The sequence below is a fragment of the Lactuca saligna genome, chromosome 5, assembly GCF_052625555.1.
Source record: "Lactuca saligna cultivar CGN05327 chromosome 5, ASM5262555v1, whole genome shotgun sequence".
Lineage (NCBI taxonomy): Eukaryota > Viridiplantae > Streptophyta > Magnoliopsida > Asterales > Asteraceae > Lactuca > Lactuca saligna.
The window spans coordinates 58,033,545-58,054,775 of record NC_136421.1 but is presented as its reverse complement, the minus strand read 5'-3'; positions in this window follow the sequence as shown (position 1 = coordinate 58,054,775).

The following is a 21,231-nucleotide window of genomic DNA, read 5'->3' as shown; positions in this document are numbered from 1 at the left end:
ACCTGAGAATACAAGCAGTTTCAAAATCAACATAAAGCTGGTGAGTTCATAAGAGGTTTGTTTTCTTAAAATGTACAAGTTTCCTTTGGTTTTCCGAAAAAGTTTGTTGTCCAAGAAAATCCCATATTTTCTTATAAGTAAACTTTAGTTATGCGTTTGTTATACGATCTGGTTATGTACAGTTTGTTATCCTTGGAAAAACCCTTATTTTCCTTAAAAGTTTGTAGTCGGTTATCAGTTCTGAAAGTAATGTAAAAGTATCTACCATACTTTATGTATTCGTGTGATGTTTCCTGAAAACCTATTTATCATTGAAAAGTACATTAGTTTTAACACGTTTATAAAACTAATAAGTAAGAATAAAAGTATTCATAATCTAAATTGAGAGTTCCATAACCATAATATAGACTGGATAAGGCTCGAAACAAGGGCAATATCTTTTTATGACTTTTGTCACCCTTGAACCTTTCGGTTCGACTATAGCTAGCAGCCATGTGCGGGGCTATCAATCCCGTATAGATCTATGCACTCAAGTCACGTTCTACCTCCAATAGATTTTGGTTATGGGGTAGTCCTAAACTCTCGTAACTAAGGGAGTGTTACAAGGACATGTCTCCAATCTTAAGTTTAATGAATTAAAAGATAACAAAACGGGAAATTCTGTTTTATTAGTCCTTCACTCTCGTAACTAGGGGGAGTGTTATCAAGGACTTCTCTACAGTTCTAAGTTTAATGTTACTATTCCTCCACTCTCGTAACTAAGGGGGAGTGGTAAAGTTCTATGTTTAATGATATTAGTCCTTCACTCTCGTATCTATGGGGAGTGTTATCAAGGACGTCTTAAAGTTCTAAGGTTCATGCTTTTAACAGTAACGATGTGGAATTTCATTTGTGAAATATAAAATATAACATTTTAAAACGAGTTTCACAAATAACATGATGGTTTACTCTGTAACTTGAACGGTTGGTTAATACAATTTACCATGTTAAAAGTATACGAAATATGAAACACATCAAATGAAATCATAAGTTTGAGTACAAGACTTACTTGTACTTTTGCTTGTATTCCCCCCCTGAAGAAATTGAAAACATGGAAAAACGTAGGGGTATGAACTCACCAGTCGAGAAATGTGTCGGTTTGGATGCTAAACGATAGTTCAGGGCTTGAACGCGTGTGAGGTTCCTATGTAATATGAAAAGATACACATTTGTATCTTATTATACCCTGGACCACTAATCAAATATGAATAAACACGTTGAGACGTGAAAACACATCAATACAAGTATTTGGAGTGACCCGGGTAACATCTAAGGGTGTGTATAGCTTGGATATGGATTTTACTCTTCAAGAATAAATTCTTAATGGAGTTTTCAGCCCAAATGACCAACTCCCCATGAGTTTATGGCTGTAATGTCACACCCCGAAAACCGAAGGCGGAAACATTTCCGGGGTTGACTCCACGTTGAGTATCAAATCCAATGCACATAGTAAGTAAAGTAAAGCAACCATTACATTACATAATAAAAGTTTTACAGTTGTTTCAAAAGTAAAGTTTGTACAGTTGTGATACATAGTATATAAAAACAAAATGAAACGGATCTTCATGTACTCCGTCTTCGAGCAAAAGGATCTTCGGGTACCTGTTCTAACGTCGACCTGAGAACACAAGCGGTTTGAAAATCAGCGTAAAGCTGGTGAGTTCATATGCGGTTTTGTTTTACGAAAATGTATCGGTTTCCTTTCTGTTTCTGAAATGTTATGTACGCCAAGAAAATCCCGTATTTTCTTAAAAGTTGGTTATTTTTTCACAAATGTAAAGCATAGTAAGTTTGTACACTGAAAACATGTTTATTCTTGTGAAAATGTATAGTTGGTTATCTGGCTGGTTAAACTGTTCTGTTTACTTATCATGTGTTACCAGGAAAGTCCCATACTTTCCTTATTGTATGTTAGAAATTGTAAAAGATGTAATGTTATCCAGTTCATTTCTCTCTCTAGTTATGTAAGTGTTACCCAGGAAAGCCCCATGCTTTCCTGCATGTATATATCTAATGTAAACGATGTTAAAGATGTAAAAGATGTAATCGTGATTAGGTTCCATGTTTTCCCCAGGAAAGTCCCGTACCTTCCTGAATGTTAGTTACAGTAAGTTAAAGATGTAAAAGATGTAAACGATGTATAAAGTAATCCATTATTATTGTAAGTAAATCTCTATTATCCTAATTGCGAGTTCCATAACCATACAATAGACTGAAACCTGTGGCAATAAGTAGTCCACATGTGGCAATAAGTCGTCCACATACTTATGACTTTCGTCACCCTTGAACCATTTCGGTTCGGCTGTAGCTAGTAGCCAGGTGTGGGGTAGTCAGCCCCGTATAGATCTATACACTCAAGTCACGCTCTCTAAATACCAGAGATTCTGGTTATGGGTGTAGTCCTCCACTCGCGTAACCTGGGTGGAGTGTTCTCCGAGAACGTGTCTCCAATTATACAGGAATAACAAATTTACTAGTAATAATATGATAGTCCTCCACTCGTATATGTGTGGGGAGTGTTACCGAGGACAAAACAGTGTACAGGTATTATGTTCAAATGTTTTAATGTCATGCTTTTAACTGATAAAATGTGGAAAACCATTTGTGAAATATATGTAAAAACATACTAGTTTAAAGACCTATTTCACAAATATATGTTACGTGATCTGTATGTTCAATCTGTTATCAGTTGTAGTAATCAGTTATAAAAGCATAAGAATATGAAACACACATTTGAAACCATGTTTTGAGTACAAGAATTCCCTTGTACTTTGCTTGTGTTCCCCACTGAAAACAGTGAAAAACAGTGAAAAAGGGTAGGGGTATGAACTCACCGGACTCGGAAACGTGTCGGTTTTGAATGCTAGACGTTGGTTCGGGGTTTGATTACTCGCGAAGTCCCTATGTAAAATGATATAATTCCCATATATATACAATTAGAGATACATTCACTAATTATATGGAACATTACACTCCAATGTGGTTAAACACCTCAAAATGAGCGTTCGGAGTGACCCGGGTGACATCTTCGGACTTGTAATGGCACAAGGGACTTGGGACATGAGTTTACTCTCCAAGAGTAAACATTTTAAAGAGTTTACAACTATAAAACACACACATACATGAGTTTACAGCCGTAAACTCATGTGGGTGTGGTTTTGATGGTTTAAGGGCTCAAATGGACATAGGGGTTGCTAGAATGGATTATCTAAATTGCCTTGGAACACTTGGAATGAATTTAAATCATCAAAATGATTATTTTATGGGAGTTTACGGCCTAATATAGGCTCCTGGCCGTAAACTCCTTAATCTTCATGAAATTGGTGTTAAATGTTGTTAAAACAAATCACATGTGATTACTAGGATTATTCGAAGACCTTACATGAGTTTTATGCGACATTTGAGGGGTGTTATGGAGTTTACGGCCCATGAGACCCTCCTCATGGCCGTAAACTCTTATATAGGGTCATACAAAGTGTTTCAAGGTCTAAAACTTGCATAGAAGGGCTTCTAAAATTCATCTAAAGGCTTTATGGGTGTTTAGTTTGCATTCTAACACCAAAAATCTTGGAGTTTACGGCCCAAGAACAAGCCGTGGCCGTAAACTCTAAGAAATCCCACAAATGATGTGTTTAAGTCCCTTAAACTATTTTTGGTTGGTCCTTTGATTTATTCCAAGGCTTTTGGTGGTGTTGGATGGCTTTCTAACACCTTAGAATTGGATTTATGTCAAATTTTGGGGAGTTTACGGCCCAAGCACATACCTTGGCCGTAAACTCACATAAGTCCCCCAAAAGTTATGTTTCAAGTGTCCAAATGTTTAAACCAATGTCATATAATTCATATCTAAGCCATAGAGGTGATTTGGAAGGGTTTTAGGGCATGAAAAACCCCTTTTACATGAGTTTACGGCCCAAGCTTATGCCTTGGCCGTAAACTCCTTCAAATGGCTCAAAATCAAAGTTTCAAATGTTCTAAGTCCATATCTTGAAGTCCCATAGCCATATCTAAAGTCCAATTGAGTTTAGGAAGGAGTTTAAGGGCTTAAAACCCCATTTAATGGAGTTTACGGCCCAAGCTTGCTCCTTGGCCGTAAACTCAAGTTCTTGGTCCCAAAACTCAATTAATTCATCAATTTGAAGGCTAAAGGTATTGAATAACATGTTAGGGAGGTTACCTTAAAGATTTGAAGCCTTAAACTTGAGATTTGGATCTTAATTCTAGCTTGAGGAGAGAGGTGGGTAGTGTTTAGTGGTAAATTTACCAAAGGCTTCAAATGAAGTCTTAAACACGTTTATATAGTGTTTAAGTTTTGGACACGGTGGAATTCTACCCGATACCGGTGTTAGACGAGGCTTTTGGTCGTACCCGATTGAGTTACCGTAACCCGATACGGTACTTTCTAGAAATATTCCGATCACTAAAGTTGGGTGTTAAAATGATTTCTAAATGTATTAAGACACCCATTAAGTCATTTTAATTGTGTACTAGATAATGACTTAATTTAAACGGAAGATCGGAAATCGAAATTGGAAACGACGATTGGTTGCGCGAATTGTACTACGAAAGAGTTACAATAAAATGATACGGAAATTTCAGGTTGTTACACGTAAACTCATGGTGGGGGTGTTATTGGGTGTTAAATGGTCTTACAACTCTTGTGGGTAATACTAGGCTTGGTTTTAAGGCACCGGAATGGAACTTGGACATTATAGGGACCATTTGAGGAGTTTACAACATTAAACTAGGAGTTTATGGCTATAAACTCTTGTGTACCCACTCATAGTGTGTTTTGGTGGTCCTAGGTCAATCACAAATGTTTCTGTTCCAATATACAAGTCATAGGATGAAGTTAAGGCACCATATGACACATTTATAGGAGTTTACAGCCCAGGAACCCATCCTTGGGGAGTTTATGGTCGTAAACTCCTTAGGGGGTGGTTTTCATCAATTTTAAGGTCCCTAACACATTTGTGGTTGGTTCTAGACTTTACTCCAAGGCTTATGAGGTTCTTAAGGGGCATTTTAACATCTTTAATGGGGTTTACGGCGTACAAATTGGTGTTTATGGCCGAAGCATGCTCTTGGGTAGTAAACTCATGTTTACCCCTCAAATGTTAAGGTTTTGGTGTTCGAAGTCCAGTATGGTAAGCTCCTAAGTCGTATCTAAGCTCCAAAGGTGGTTTGGAAGGCTTTTTGGCTCAAAAACCCCATTTGTATGAGTTTGCAGCCCAAGGGTGTTCCATGGCCGTAAACTCATGTTTATGGTCCTATTTCATAATTTAAACATGAATTTGAAGGCTAAAGATGTTATAGTTGTTGGATAAGGTGTCTAAGTCCACAACTATTTCTGGTATGTACTTGACCCAACCCAGCATGACACCATGCAATTGGATAGACCGAATGAGAGAAATAACACTTGGAGATTATTAATATATTATAAGTTCTAATATATTAATAATATTATTTGATTAGTTTGATCAAGAATTAATTTAGAAATAATTAAGTGATCAAAAGATAACTAATTAAATATATGGGTTGATTATGTAAATCATCCATATCTTGTATAGTGGGCTAAGAGGCTCCATGGATTATCAAGTTGGGTTCCACCCATAGGATGCTCCATGGATGCTCCATGGGAGTTACAAACCCATGGGTAATGGAAATGAAGAGTCATGACACATTATGGTTTACATGGTGTAACCCTAGATGTGTCAACACTATATAAGAATCCCATTCTCCACCAAAATCGGATAGACATATGAAACAAGAGGGCTAGGCCGATTTCAAGAAGTGTGTATTCTCTGAAAAGTCATTCCAAGACCATTTGGTGTTGTGTGAAGAATTTGAGCCATCACACTTGAACCATTTCGGTTCGGCTGTAGCTAGCAGCCAGGTGTGGGGTAGTCAGCCCCGTATAGATCAATACACTCAAGTCACGCTCTCTAAATACCAGAGATTCTGGTTATGGGTGTAGTCCTCCACTCGCGTATCTCGGTGGAGTGTTCTCCGAGGACGTGTCTCCAATCATACAGGATTAACAAATTTACTAGTAATAATATGATAGTCCTCCACTCGTGTATGTGTGTGGAGTGTTACCGAGGACAAAACAGTGTACAAGTATTATGTTCAAATGTTTAATGTCATGCTTTTAACTGATAAATGTGGAAAACCATTTGTGAAATACATGTAAAACATAACAGTTTAAAGACCTATTTCACAAATATATGTTACGTGATCTGCATGTTCAATTTGTTATCAGTTATGGAAATCAGTAATAAAAGCATAAGAATATGAAACACACATTTGAAAACATGTTTTGAGTACAAGAATTCCCTTGTACTTTGCTTGTGTTCCCCCTGAAAACAGTGAAAACAGTGAAAAAGGGTAGGGGTATGAACTCACCGGACTCGGAAACATGTCGGTTTTGAATGCTAGACGTTGGTTCGAGGTTTGACTACTCACGATGTCCCTATGTAAAATGAAATAATGTCCATATATATACAATTAGGGATACATTCACTAATCATATGGAACATTACACTCCAATGAGGTTAAACACCTCAAAACGAGCGTTTGGAGTGACCCGGGTGACATCTTCGGACGTGTAATGGCACTAGGGACTTGGGACTTGAGTTTACTCCTCAAGAGTAAACATTTTAAGGAGTTTACAACTATTGAACACACACATACATGAGTTTACGGCCGTAAACTCATGTGGGTGTGGTTTTGATGGTTTTAGGGCTTAAATGGACATGGGGATTGCTAGAATGGATTATTTAAAATGCCTTGGAACACTTGGAATGAATTTACATCATTTTAAACATGAGTTTACGGCCACACTCATAGAGTTTACGGCCGTAAACTCACCCTTGGCTAAGAATGGTTAATTTGAACTATATAGGACAATCACAAGTGATTCTAACTAATTTTCTAAGCATTATTATGAATTTAGGTTACCATTAGCCACACTTATAGGAGTTTACAGCCTAGGAGGATTTATTTAGCCGTAAACTCACTTATGTAGGGTATATGTTGTGTTTAAGGTCTCCAAATCATTTTTAGATGCAACTAGATTTTACCACAAGGCCATTGGTTGAGTTTGAAAGCATTTTGACATGTTTAAAGGCACTAAATCACCCTTTTAGATGAGTTTACGGCCCAAGAGTATGTCTTGGCCGTAAACTCACTTTTATTACCCAAAAATCATGTTTAAAGTGTTCCAAGTCTAGATTAGCAAGCCCAAAAGTCATATCTAAGTCCCAACTATGATTTGGAAGGGTTAAATGGCTCAAAAACCCCTTTGAATATGAGTTTACGGCCCAATAATGTGTCTTGGCCGTAAACTCACTTTTGTCCCCTAAAATGAATGTTTTAATTGTTGTAAGTCCCTTCCATTAAGTCATTAAGCCATTACTAATGTCTAACATTGCTTAGGAGGGGTTTTAGGGCTTAAAAACCCTTGATATATGAGTTTACGGTCCATGAAAGTTCCATTGCCGTAAACTCATGAATGTAGTCCTATATCATGCTTTGAACTCGAATTTGAAGGCTAAGAAGGATACAATACAAGCTAGGGGAAGTACCTTAGAGATTTGAAGCCTTAAATTTGAGTTTTGATCCCTTAAACTTGGATGAGGAGAGAGGTTGGTAGTGTTTAATGGTAAATTGACCAAAGGCTTCAAATGGAGTCTTAAACACGTTTATATAGTGTTTAAGTTTTGGACACGGAGGAATTCTACCCGATACCGGTGTTAGACGAGGTTTTTGGTCATACCCGATTGAGTTACCGTAACCCGATACGGTAATTTCTAGAAATATTCCGATCACTAAAATTGGGTGTTAAAATGATTTCTAAATGTATTAAGACACCCATTAGGTCATTTTAAATGTGTACCAGATAATGACTTAATTAAACGGGAGATCGGAAATCGAAATCGGAAACAACGATCGGTTGCGCGAATTGTACTACGAAAGAGTTACAATAAATGATATAGAAATTTCGGGTCGTTACATTATCCCCCCGTTAAATGGAACTTCGTCCCGAAATTCAAAGTTTAGAACATAAGACAAGATACAAATCATGGTTCAGAAAAGAGTTGTGGATACTTCTGTTTCATTGAATCTTCCCATTCCCAAGTGAATTCCGGTCCCCGCTTGGCATTCCAGCGAACCTTCACTAATGGGATGCGACTTTGTCTTGTACGTTTGACTTCTCGATCCATGATTTCGATCGGCTCCTCCAAAAGGTTGAGGTTTTCATTGATCTCGATCTCGTCTAAGGGAATTGTTAGGGTTTCATCGGATAGGCACTTTTTGAGATTTGAAACATGGAAGACAGGATGAATGTTACTGAGTTCGTGAGGTAAATGGAGTATATAGGCAACTAGACCGATCCTGGAGAGGATCTCAAAGGGTCCAATGTACCTTGGATTAAGTTTCCCACGCTTACCAAAGCGTACAGTGCCTTTCCAGGGAGAGACTTTTAACAGGACACGGTCTCCAACCTGGAATTCTAGCGGTTTCCGACGATTATCAGCGTAACTCTTTTGACGATCACGTGAGGCTTTCAGTCGATTACGGATTTGAATGATCTTTTCGGTGGTTTCGAGGATGATTTCAGGACCAGTGAGAGCACTGTCGGGAACTTGACTCCTGGCTAACAGTGTATCCCCCACCTCAGCCCAGCACAGAGGGGATCTACACTTACGACCGTATAGGGCTTCGAACGGAGCAACCCTAATGCTGGTATGGTAACTGTTGTTGTATGAGAATTCGATCAAGGATAGATGTGTGTCCCACGACTTTCCGAAGTCAATGACACACGCCCTAAGCATGTCCTCCAGGGTTTGGATTGTTCTCTCACTCTGTCCATCTGTCTGAGGATGATACGCCGTGCTCATATCTAGTTTGGTTCAAAGGGCTTTCTGGAGGGATTGCCAGAATCTGGAGGTAAACCTACTATCTCGATCAGAGATAATGGATACAGGTACACCGTGTAGACGTACTACCTCCTGGATGTAGATTCGCGCAAGTCTCTCCATCTTGTATGATTCTTTGATCGGGATGAAGTGAGCGGATTTTGTCAAACGATCGACAATTACCCAAATGGTATCGTACCCACTAGAACACTTGGGTAGTTTGGTGATGAAGTCCATGGTAATCATCTCCCATTTCCACTCGGGAATCTCGGGTTGTTGGAGTAGACCCGAAGGCTTCTGATGTTCGACTTTGACTTTGGCGCAAGTCAGACACTTGCCCACAAATGTAGCTATTTCAGCTTTCATGTTTGGCCACCAGTATTGTTTCTTGAGATCCAGGTACATCTTGTCCGAACCCGGGTGAACAGAGTATTTGGTTCTGTGTGCTTCCTCCATGACTATTTCCCTGGGGAATCCATATTTGATTCATAAAACAGTGAACTCCGTCACCTCTGATCTCAAGTTTCTTTTCCATTCCTCTCAAGACTACATTCAACATGTTCTCGGGTTTGAGGGCTGTTGACTAAACTTCTCGGATTTGCATGGGCAAGTTGGAATGGATGGTCATCGTCTGGTTCTTCACTTTGTGGCCTGCACTATCCTTTCGGCTAAGGGCATCTGCTACCATATTGGCCTTGCCGGGGTGGTAACGGATTTCACACTCATAATCACTGAGTAATTCTACCCATCATCGTTGCCTCATGTTTAATTCTTTCTGATTAAAGATGTGTTGCAAACTCTTGTGATCAGTGAAGATTGCGCACTTGGTTCCGTAGAGATAATGTCTCCAAATCTTAAATGCGAAGACTACCGCTCCTAGTTCCAAGTCATGTGTGGTATAGTTGACCTCGTGTGCTTTCAACTGTCTTGAGACATAGGCAATCACCTTTCCTCTTTGCATAAGCACATAGCCTAATCCTTGATTAGACATATCGCAGAAGACAACGAAGTCCTCTGTCCCTTCAGGCAGAGATAGAACAGGCGCGCTGAATAAGGCTCTCTTCAATGTTTGGAATGCAGTTTCTTGTTTATCTCTCCAACAAAAGGGTACACCTTTTTGTGTTAGAGTGGTTAAAGGTTTGGCGATTTTGGAAAAGTTCTGAATGAATCGTCGATAGTAGCGGGCGAGACCCAAGAATTGACGAATTTCTGTGGGTGTTTTCGGTGCCGACCAATTCTCTATCGCTTTAATCTTGGAAGGATCTACATGAATACCCTCCTCGCTTACCACGTGACTGAGGAAAGTTACCTTCTGTATCCAGAATTCACATTTGGAAAATTCCGCGTATAGCTTTTCGGATCTAAGGGTCTCCAACACTAGCCTCAAGTGTTGCTTGTGGTCTTCTTCGCTTCGGGAGTAAACGAGGATGTCGTCAATAAACACGATGACGAACTTGTCTAAGAAAGGGCGGCACACCCGGTTCATCAGGTCCATGAACACAGCCGGTGCATTGGTTAGACCGAAGGGCATCACTACGAACTCATAGTGTCCATACCGAGTCCTAAAAGCTGTCATGGAAACATCATTCTCCTGGACTTGTAACTGATGGTACCCTGACCGAAGATCTGTCTTAGAAAAGTAGCTGGCTCCCTGAAGTTGATCGAAGAGGTCGTCTATTCTTGGAAGAGGATATCGGTTCTTAATGGTTTACTTGTTCAGTTCACGATAGTCGATACACATCCAAAAGGATCCATCTTTCTTCTTGACAAACAGAACCGGAGCTCCCCAGGGTGAGGAACTCGGTCTAATGAATCCTTTACTGAGCAACTCATTGAGTTGAATGGATAACTCCTGCATTTCTGCCGGAGCTAAGCGATACGGAGATTTTGCTACAGGAGTAGCTCCAGGAATTAGGTCAATACGGAACTCGACCTGACGTTCGGGAGGAATTGCTAGAAGTTCTTCGGGAAACACATCGGGAAAGTTACAGACTTCGGGAATGCTCGCGAGGTCTCTAACTTCTTGTTTCTCGTTGATCACATGAGCTAAAAATGCAACACACTCCTTTCGAAGGAGCTTTCGAGCTTTGATGCAAGAAATGATATGAAGATTGGAACTGGGTTTCTCGCCATAGATTACGAGAGTTTGATCCGAAGGAAGATTGAGACGGATAGCTTTTTCGTAACAAAGAATGTCAGCATGATTAGGAGTCAACCAATCCATGCCAATGATAACATCAAAGCTCTTAATGGAAACAGGCATGAGATCTATAGGAAATGAGTGATAGTTTAAGGTAAGCGCACAACCTATGAATACATCGTTAGCGCTTTCTTTTTCACCGTTAGCCATCTCGACGGTAAACGTTTCGGTTAGGGGTCGAGGATTAGGTTTTAGATTATGTTTAAATGTATGACTAAGAAAACTCCTTTCAGCACCCGAATCGAAAAGAATACTAGCATATGAGTTGTCGAGAAGGAACGTACCCGAAACAACAGTGGGATCAGAAACTGCTTCCTCCCGTCCCATGGTTAGAACCCTTCCAGTGTTATTGGTAGTTGACTTCTTGGGACAGTTCCTTTTAAAGTGCCCAACTTCTCCACAGTTGTAGCAGGCTTGACTAACACCTGCTCCCGATGATTGATTGGCTGGTTGGGTAGGAGTTCTGCAGAATCGAACTGTGTGCCCTTTCTTACCACAGTTGGTGCAAGACAATTCTCGACAGGGACCAGGATGATGATGGTATTTACACTTGTCACACAGAGGGAGGTTACCAGCATATTTACTGGTAGGAGTTGAGGCCGTGGATCCTATGACAGAAACAACAGCAACAGGGGTAGTAGTAGCAGCATGGACTGCTACAGTCTGCTGTTTCTTCGAAGATCCTTAAGAAGATTGACCTTTCTTCTTCTTCCAGAATTTCCTCTTTTCAACACTCCTTTGAGTCGGCTTAGAAGTGGTAGTGATTTCCTTAACATCGTCGCTGTGATCAATCAGAATTTGAGCTATGGTCTTGGCACTATCGTAGGTATCCGGACGAGCAGCCAAAACATGACTCTTTGTTGGTTGAGATAACCCCCAAACGAACCTTTCAATCTTTTTGTTTTCAGGAGTGACTAGTCCCGGGCAGAGAAGTGCGAGATGATCGAATCGGGAAGTATATGCAGCAATGTCGGAACCTTTCATCTTCAGGTTCCAGAGCTCGTGCTCTAATTTCTGCATTTCACCACGGGGGCAGTACTCGGAAATGAGAAGTTCTTTCATGGCCTCCCAGCCCATGGCATTGGCTACGGGTAAAGTCAGAGATTTGACTCGGCCATTCCACCAAGTCAAGGCTTTATCCACGAAAGTACAGGCTGCGAACTTGACTTTATCGGACTCCGCACAAGCACAGATTTCAAAGATGGACTCGATTTTCTCGAACCATCGAGATAAGGAAATGACACCTCCAGCGCCATTAAATGATGTTGGTTTTGCGTTCATGAAATCCTTGTAGGAACCCCCTCTTTGGTGTCCCTGGCTACCTACAGGGTTTTGAGATTAAGGACCACCACCTGAACCACTAGGGTTCATTTGTGACATAGCTGCTACCATTGCAGCTGTCATCATCGTTTGGAGTGATGCTAGGTCAAACTGGGGAGGAGGTGGCGGCGAGGAAGGATTGTTGTCATTCTTTGAGTTAAGTCTCTTTCGGGGAGGCATCTTGATCTAATAAGATCAAGAAAGAGAGGATGGTAAGTCCTCTATATTGAATAGATATGGCAGTTATATGATTCGAGTAAGCGATAAAGCAGGAAAGAGTTATCAAACAGATAATTTATCGCTAAGAGTAATCATAGAAAACCACTCGAATAAGGATTATTACAGAGGATCGGAATCAAGAAATACTCCCATAGTATTTCATGAATTGTTTACGACAATGATTCGATGTTTAGGATATTAGGGTAAGTTTTAGGCATGCCACATACCACAGTCACTCCTAAGCACATGTTGGCCGTGTCTCGAATGAATATAGTTGGCTAGGCCATATTGACCCTAGACACGACTACATAACTGCCCAGGTTTAACCATAGTACACAGCACCCAATTACTTATGCTCGTTTCTACTTGTGGTTACGGATGACAACGGTTCGGTATACTTGTATACTTTTGAAAATACTTGTAGTTTGAAGATACTTTTAATTCAGAGCACTTAGGGCCTTTAGTGTTTATAGTTTTATACCATGTAAGGTTTGGTATACTTCAGTCACTATAAACAAGTGCTCTGATACCAATTTGTCACACCCCGAAAACCGAAGGCGGAAACATTTTCGGGGTTGACTCCACGTTGAGTATCAAATCCAATGCACATAGTAAGTAAAGTAAAACAACCATTACATTACATAAGAAAAGTTTTACAGTTGTTTCAAAAATTAAAGTTTGTACAGTTGTGATACATAGTATATATATGAACAAAATGAAACGGGTCTTCATGTACTCCGTCTTCAAGCAAAAAGGATCTTCGAGTACCTGTTCTAACGCTGACCTGAGAACACAAGCGGTTTGAAAATTCAGCATAACGCTGGTGAGTTCATAAGCGGTTTTTGTTTTATGGAAATGTATCGGTTTCCTTTCTGTTTCTGAAATGTTATGTACACCAAGAAAATCCCGTATTTTCTTAAAAGTTGGTTATTGTTTCACAAATTTAAAGTATAGTAAGTTCGTACACTGAAAACATGTCTACTCATATGAAAATGTATAAACTGTCCTGTTTACTTATCATGTGTTACCAGGAAAGTCCCATACTTTCCTTAATGTATGTTACCAATTGTAAAAGATGTAATGTTATCCAGTTTGTTACTCTTTCTAGTTATGTAAGTGTTACCCAGGAAAGCCCCATGCTTTCCTGCATGTTGGTTTCTAATGTAAACGATGTTAAAGATGTAAAAGATGCAATCGTGATTGGTTTCCATGTTTTCCCCAGGAAAGTCCCGTACTTTCCTGAATGTTAGTTACAGTAAGTGAAAGATGTAAAAGATGTCAAAGATGTATAAAGTAATTCATTATTACTATAAGTAAATCTTTGTTATCCTAATTACGAGTTCCATAACCATACAATAGACTGAAACCTGTGGCAATAAGTAGTCCACATGTGGCAATAAGTCATCCACATACTAATGACTTTCGTCACCCTTGAACCATTTCGGTTCGGCTGTAGCTAGCAGCCAGGTGTGGGGTAGTCAGCCCCGTATAGATCTATACACTCAAGTCACGCTCTCTAAATACCAGAGATTCTGGTTATGGGTGTAGTCCTCCACTCGCGTATCTCGGTGGAGTGTTCTCCGAGGACGTGTCTCCAATCATACAGGATTAACAAATTTACTAGTAATAATATGATATTCTTCCACTCGTGTATGTGTGTGGAGTGTTACCGAGGACAAAACAGTGTACATGTATTATGTTCAAATGTTTAATGTCATGCTTTTAACTGATAAATGTGGAAAACCATTTGTGAAATACATGTAAAACATAACAGTTTAAAGACCTATTTCACAAATATATGTTACGTGATCTGCATGTTCAATTTGTTATCAGTTATGGAAATCAGTAATAAAAGCATAAGAATATGAAACACACATTTGAAAACATGTTTTGAGTACAAGAATTCCCTTGTACTTTACTTGTGTTCCCCCCTGAAAACAGTCAAAACGGTGAAAAAGGGTAGGGGTATGAACTCACCGGACTCGGAAACGTGTCGGTTTTGAATGCTAGACGTTGGTTCGAGGTTTGACTACTCGCGATGTCCCTATGTAGAATGAAATAATGTCCATATATATACAATTAGGAATACATTCACTAATCATATGGAACATTACACTCCAATGAGGTTAAACACCTCAAAACGAGCGTTTGGAGTGACCCGGGTGACATCTTCGGACGTGTAATGGCACTAGGGACTTGGGACTTGAGTTTACTCCCCAAGAGTAAACATTTTAAGGAGTTTACAACTATTGAACACACACATACATGAGTTTACGGCCGTAAACTCATGTGGGTGTGGTTTTGATGGTTTTAGGGCTCAAATGGACATGGGGATTGCTAGAATGGATTATTTAAAATGCCTTGGAACACTTAGAATGAATTTACATCAATTAAAACATGAGTTTATGTCCAAACTCATAGAGTTTACGGCCATAAACTCACCCTTGGCTAAGAATGGTTAATTTGAACTATATAGGACAATCACATGTGATTCTAACTAATTTTCTAAGCATTGTTATGAATTTAGGTTACCATTAGCCACACTTATAGGAGTTTACGGCCTAGGAGGAGTTCTTTGGCTGTAAACTCACTTATGTAGGGTATATGTTGTGTTTAAGGTCTCCTAATCATTTTTAGATGCATCTAGATTTTACCACAAGGCCATTGGTTGAGTTTGAAAGCATTTTGACATGTTTAAAGGAACTAAATCACCCTTTTAGAGGATTTTACAGCCCAAGAGTATGTCTTGGTCGTAAACTCACTTTTATTACCCAAAAATCATGTTTAAAGTGTTCCAAGTCTAGATTAGCAAGCCCAAAGGTCATATCTAAGTCCCAACTATGATTTGGAAGGGTTAATTGGCTCAAAAACCCCTTTGAATATGAGTTTACGGCCGAAGAATGTGTCTTGGCCGTAAACTCAATTTTGTCCCCTAAAATGAATGTTTTAATTGTTGTAAGTACCTTCCATTAAGTCATTAAGCCATTACTAATGTCTAACATTGCTTAGGAGGGGTTTTAGGGCTTAAAAACCCTTGATATATGAGTTTACGGCCCATGAAGGTTCCATGGCCGTAAACTCATGAATGTAGTCCTAAATCATGCTTTGAACTCGAATTTGAAGGCTAAGAAGGTTACAATACAAGCTAGGGGAAGTACCTTAGAGATTTGAAGCCTTAAATTTGAGTTTTGATCCCTTAAACTTGGATGAGGAGAGAGGTTGGTAGTGTTTAATGGTAAATTGACCAAAGGCTTCAAATGGAGTCTTAAACACGTTTATATAGTGTTTAAGTTTTGGACACGGAGGAATTCTACCCGATACCAGTGTTAGACGAGGTTTTTGGTCGTACCCGATTGAGTTACCGTAACCCGATACGGTAATTTCTAGAAATATTCCGATCACTAAAATTGGGTGTTAAAATGATTTCTAAATGTATTAAGACACCCATTAGGTCATTTTAAATTTGTACCAGATAATGACTTAATTAAACGGGAGATCGGAAATCAAAATCAGAAACGACGATCGATTGCGCGAATTGTACTACGAAAGAGTTACAATAAATGATACAGAAATTTCGGGTTGTTACAACTACTTTGCAAGGTATAACTCTTGTTTTTTATAATTAATATTGCCAACTTGCAATACTTGCCTTAATAATCATGCAATCATAACTTTTATGCTCCCACTATCATGATGATTATTATAAAACATAACACTTATGCTCCCACTACCTTCGACATGTATTCATAAATATCTTAACCTCCAGAAAAAAAAAACGATACCTATTGAATTTGTTAAGTCCATGTTTCTAATACTTAATGCTTTGATAATCTCTTGTCAAGGCCTCTTAAACTTATACACCTTTGCCTTAGATAGCTTACATGTGTGTCTAAACAATTAAGACTAATTGCCAAACCTCACAATTCAAATCATGGAAAGGGATACTATAACCATAATCGAATTTGAGAATGCTATTTTACAATCACTATCTTCTTAAAATCTTTCTTAGTGAAAGCATTTCCTCACAATCATTTTCATGAGGGGGGAAATCTTATGACACTTAGATTTAAACGGTGTATGTGTTCCTATCCATGTGAATTTGTTAAAACCAAAGTTTAAGACAAATTCAAACTCATATGGACCGAACTTTCTTAATCTTGCTTTCTTGCCTTATGGTAGCACAGTTGCCCACCATGTCTTCCAAGTAGTTAAGCAGCTCACCCTTTCCTATCAATGTACCGTTCACTGATTAAGGTGCCTTGCCTTTTATGCATTCAAAATGAGAACTCATAGGACTCACATGCATAATTAACTCAATTTGAACAGCACAGAAACAAAATAATGTCAACACGATAAGTTGTAAACCTCAACTCGTGTGCTAGTGATGATCGATAAGGTTTATTTGATTTGTTCTTGAAACTTTTCAAGACCATTAAGACTCCCACAGACTCCTTGACATATAAGATTCTCTTATCAATATACATTTCTTGACAAACAAATATTCAAGAGTTAGTGTAGTTTTTATCAAAACACTTCATAAATTGGTCCTAGTTGGTCTTTGTCTTATCCAAGACATCACAACTTTCCACATTTGATGAATGTTATAAACCTTTTTAATACTTGTCACTTGACGTCACAATCTTAACTTTAAGACTTGTTATTGGAACGAAGTACGATTGACCTTTTGATTTAACCATTTCTTCGATTCTTGATTCCTCTTCTTAGACATACAATTGTGCTAAGACTCACTAAGAGGATCAATTAAGATATGGTTCTTAATCATTAATACCTATCATAAAGCATAAAAGCTACTCTCCGTTCTTCTTAGAATGGAGAAACTTTTATCTTTCTGCCTACTTGATTCTTCTTATTCGTTTTGCTATTGATTTAAATCTTTTTAATCAATTCTGAATTACACTTAATCTTATAAGTATAATCATATTTACTAAACCTTTAGTAAATCATGACGAATATCTTTGTTTCTCTTATGGTGGACTTGATCAACACACAACTTTGTGTACTCGATCTCCTAGTCCTTCACTTGACACTTTGTCAACGAATTAGTGTAATTTCCAAATATGAAATTTCTCATTCATCATGCAACCAAGTTGCGCGATTCCAAATTTCTGTCCAATTGAAAATTGGGCGATGAGAAACTCTCCCTATTTGGTAAATTCTTGACATTTCCATAAATAACATAAACAATAATCACATCCATTCGTTGTAGAAATAAGCAAACACCAATTTTCATAACGATTTCATTGCAAGGAAAATAAACAAATAAATAAATAAGTCAAACCAAAATTTATTTTATTTATAAAAGCAGCGGAAAACATTTGTCCATACAATGCAAAATCCATTGAAAACTATGTATTTCAAAAGGAAAATTTCTAACAACTCTATCATAACTATCTAAGCTCAAAATCTAATCTTTAAATTCATGCGATCGAGATCCATTTCTTCGTGATTAGACTCATCTTGCTATATTTCATCAAGCTTCCTCTCCTTTCATCGATCCTACAAAACATTCAAATGCAATCTTATCACATTATGTATTAAGAATCAATGAATAGGAACTTAACGAAGTTAGATAGTGGATTTTACCTGAAGGGCAGTCATACTCTTTGACTCTCCCATCTTTGGAATTTTCAGGCTCTTGGGGCAGACTTCTATCCAACTCCCTTTCTCTTGGCAGCAAACACAGGTCGCTTTTCTTAGAACGTCCTTGGAAGCATGGCCGGTTGACTTTCCTAACAAATACGCTCCATTGCTTCGCCAAATCATTTCTGATTCAGCAGCAATGAGCACGTAAGTTAGGTCAATGAGGTTGTCATCATGATCCATCATACAATACTTTCTTTTGAACTCATTATATGATTCAGGAAGTGACTGCAAAACCCAATTTACAGCCAACTCATTCGGGAATGACACACCCAACATTATCAACCTATCAATGTGTGATTTCATTCCTAGAACGTGGGCACACACGGGTTTACCATCTTCATGTTTCATTTCCAATAGGGATTGAGTGATGTTGAACCTTTCAATTCTTCGATCTTGTGGGTTAGGGAGAACAATTGGAGGAGGTGGAGAAAGTGAAGCATGATTTCTTGTTTCTTGATCGAATCGTGGAATACCATCTTCATGTGGAATGCTTGTTCCACGGGATTTGGGAAGACCATAGTTGTTGAACTTTTACATCTACAAAACGGGAGAAAACGAATTCAAGTTATTTGATCGATTGAGTCCTTAGTAAATCACCCAAATAAGATACTAAGGCTAGGACCCAACACAATACACTACAACCTAGAAAAGGGATGTCGTAATCTAGTTGCAAAATATTTGAAGGTAAGTCAATGACGATTCACTAATTTCCACCATGAAAAACGAAAAAGAAATTTAAGTTTTAAATCTATGAAAACTCCTAGATCCTTTGAGATTCATTGAACTTTCAATGGCATGTTTAAATCTCGATATGCCCCTCTTGTTTGTGACTGGGATGCCGAGGATCACAAAGTGGGTGTGAATAACCATGCAAACTTACATGGTGCCCTCACATGTTACAGTCACTTATTCGATGTGCCGGTAAACCACACATGCTCCACCGAACTATGACAAACATTGAGTCACCCTTTGCTACCTTTGCTTAGAACCATTTAGTGTGCCGGTAAACCACACATGCTCCACTAACGTCTTCGCAAGGGCACAAAGTGTAATTTCATGGAATTTCATAAATTCGCTTTTGCCTAAGTAACTAAGATTGGGAATTTGAAAAACATTTAGTTACTTTGTATTTCATTATACTTATAATGGAAGGTTTTGTCCTATCCTACCCGCTCGGCTAATGACTCTCCACTAGTCAAGAGTGCGGTGGGTAAGAGTGGATACCCATTCAATCGCCATATTCTAGGCAATTTCCTTAAACACCCATTATAGACCAATTTCGTGAATGAGGCCTACTAACGGTAAGACTTAGTAAAGAGTGCGGTGGGTAAAAGTGGATACCCATTCAATCGCCATATTATAGGCAATTTCCTTAAACACCCTTATAGACCAGCTTCATGAATGAGGCCTACTAACGGTAAGACTGACTTTTACTCATACATATATATAATGTTAGACTTTTAATGTTATATATTGTATAGGGTGTATTTTACACTTTTAAAAATACTAGGTGGTCAAATTTAACAATTATACTTTTTAATTCATTTAAATTGTGTACCTAAACTTTTATGGATTTATTAAACCTCTTTTAATTATACACCTTAATTAATTAATAAAACCACAAGGGTGTGATTTGAACTTTTCAAAACATTACTATGGTTTTAGAATTTAACATTCCTAATTAAACCTTTTAATCAACTTTTAAATTCCAAAACTTGAGGGAAAGTTTTGAAACATTTCAAAACATTAGGGTTTAGAATTTAAATATACATCAAAATTAAACTTTTAATCAAAATTTAAATTCCAAAACTTGAGGGCAAGTTTTGAAACATTTCAAAACATTAGGGTTTCAACTATTTAAATTTCAAAAAAACAAAACTTTTGGGATCAAATTTAAACTATAAAACCTAAAGCGGAAAATATGAAATTTTTCATAACAACAAGGATCAAATAACAAATAATCTAAATTAACATTTAATCACATAATTATCCATATTTGATTTATTTACTGATTTCTTGCAAAACAATTTATCAATTTAATCAAAATAATTAATCAATTTTCACATAAGGAAACAAATATTTTATTAATTGATAAATATCTTCAATTAGGTCAAGAATATAGTCAAATATATCATAAAATCGGATTTATATTGATCTAATATGATAAGACAACTATCATTAAGCAAAAACAGCAAGAAATCCCGAAGTTTGCTCCATCTGACGAGTTGACTCGTCGAGTCAAGCATGGACTCGTCGAGTCAAGCATGGACTCGTCGAGTCAGCATGGACTTGGCGAGTTTTGCTATGGAGTCGGCGAGTCCAGCCCCCAGAAACACAAAAAACGATTTTGTCAAACATATAATGCATCAATACAATAGAAACCAATCTAGGCTCTGATACCACTAATGGATTTTTGGTCATAAGAACATCCTATGTGCTCATACAAACCCTAATGCTTGGATCTAGGTTTCTCTATTGTACATGCAAGTTATTCAAGACTATAAACCCTAATTCTAACATACAAGTAATCATATTACATAAGAACGGGTTTAATACATTACCTTGATTGTTATGTAGCAATAACAATCCGATTCCTCCTTGTATTGACATTAGAAAGCTTAGAGTCACAAATGTCACTCCTCTAATGGTTGACAAACACCATAAGCAAGAGGATGAAGAGGAGAGAGGATAGAGGCTGCCCAAAACGTGTTCTAACCCTAGAAGAAGTATTCCCCCCGTTTTTGGGTCATAAGGAGTCTTTATATAGTGAGGCTATTAGAGTTATCTAACAAGCAAACCTTAATTTGGATGCTTAAGCCCTAAGCAACCCATAGACTCCTTTAATTAAGGCCTTGGACCATTTCCTTA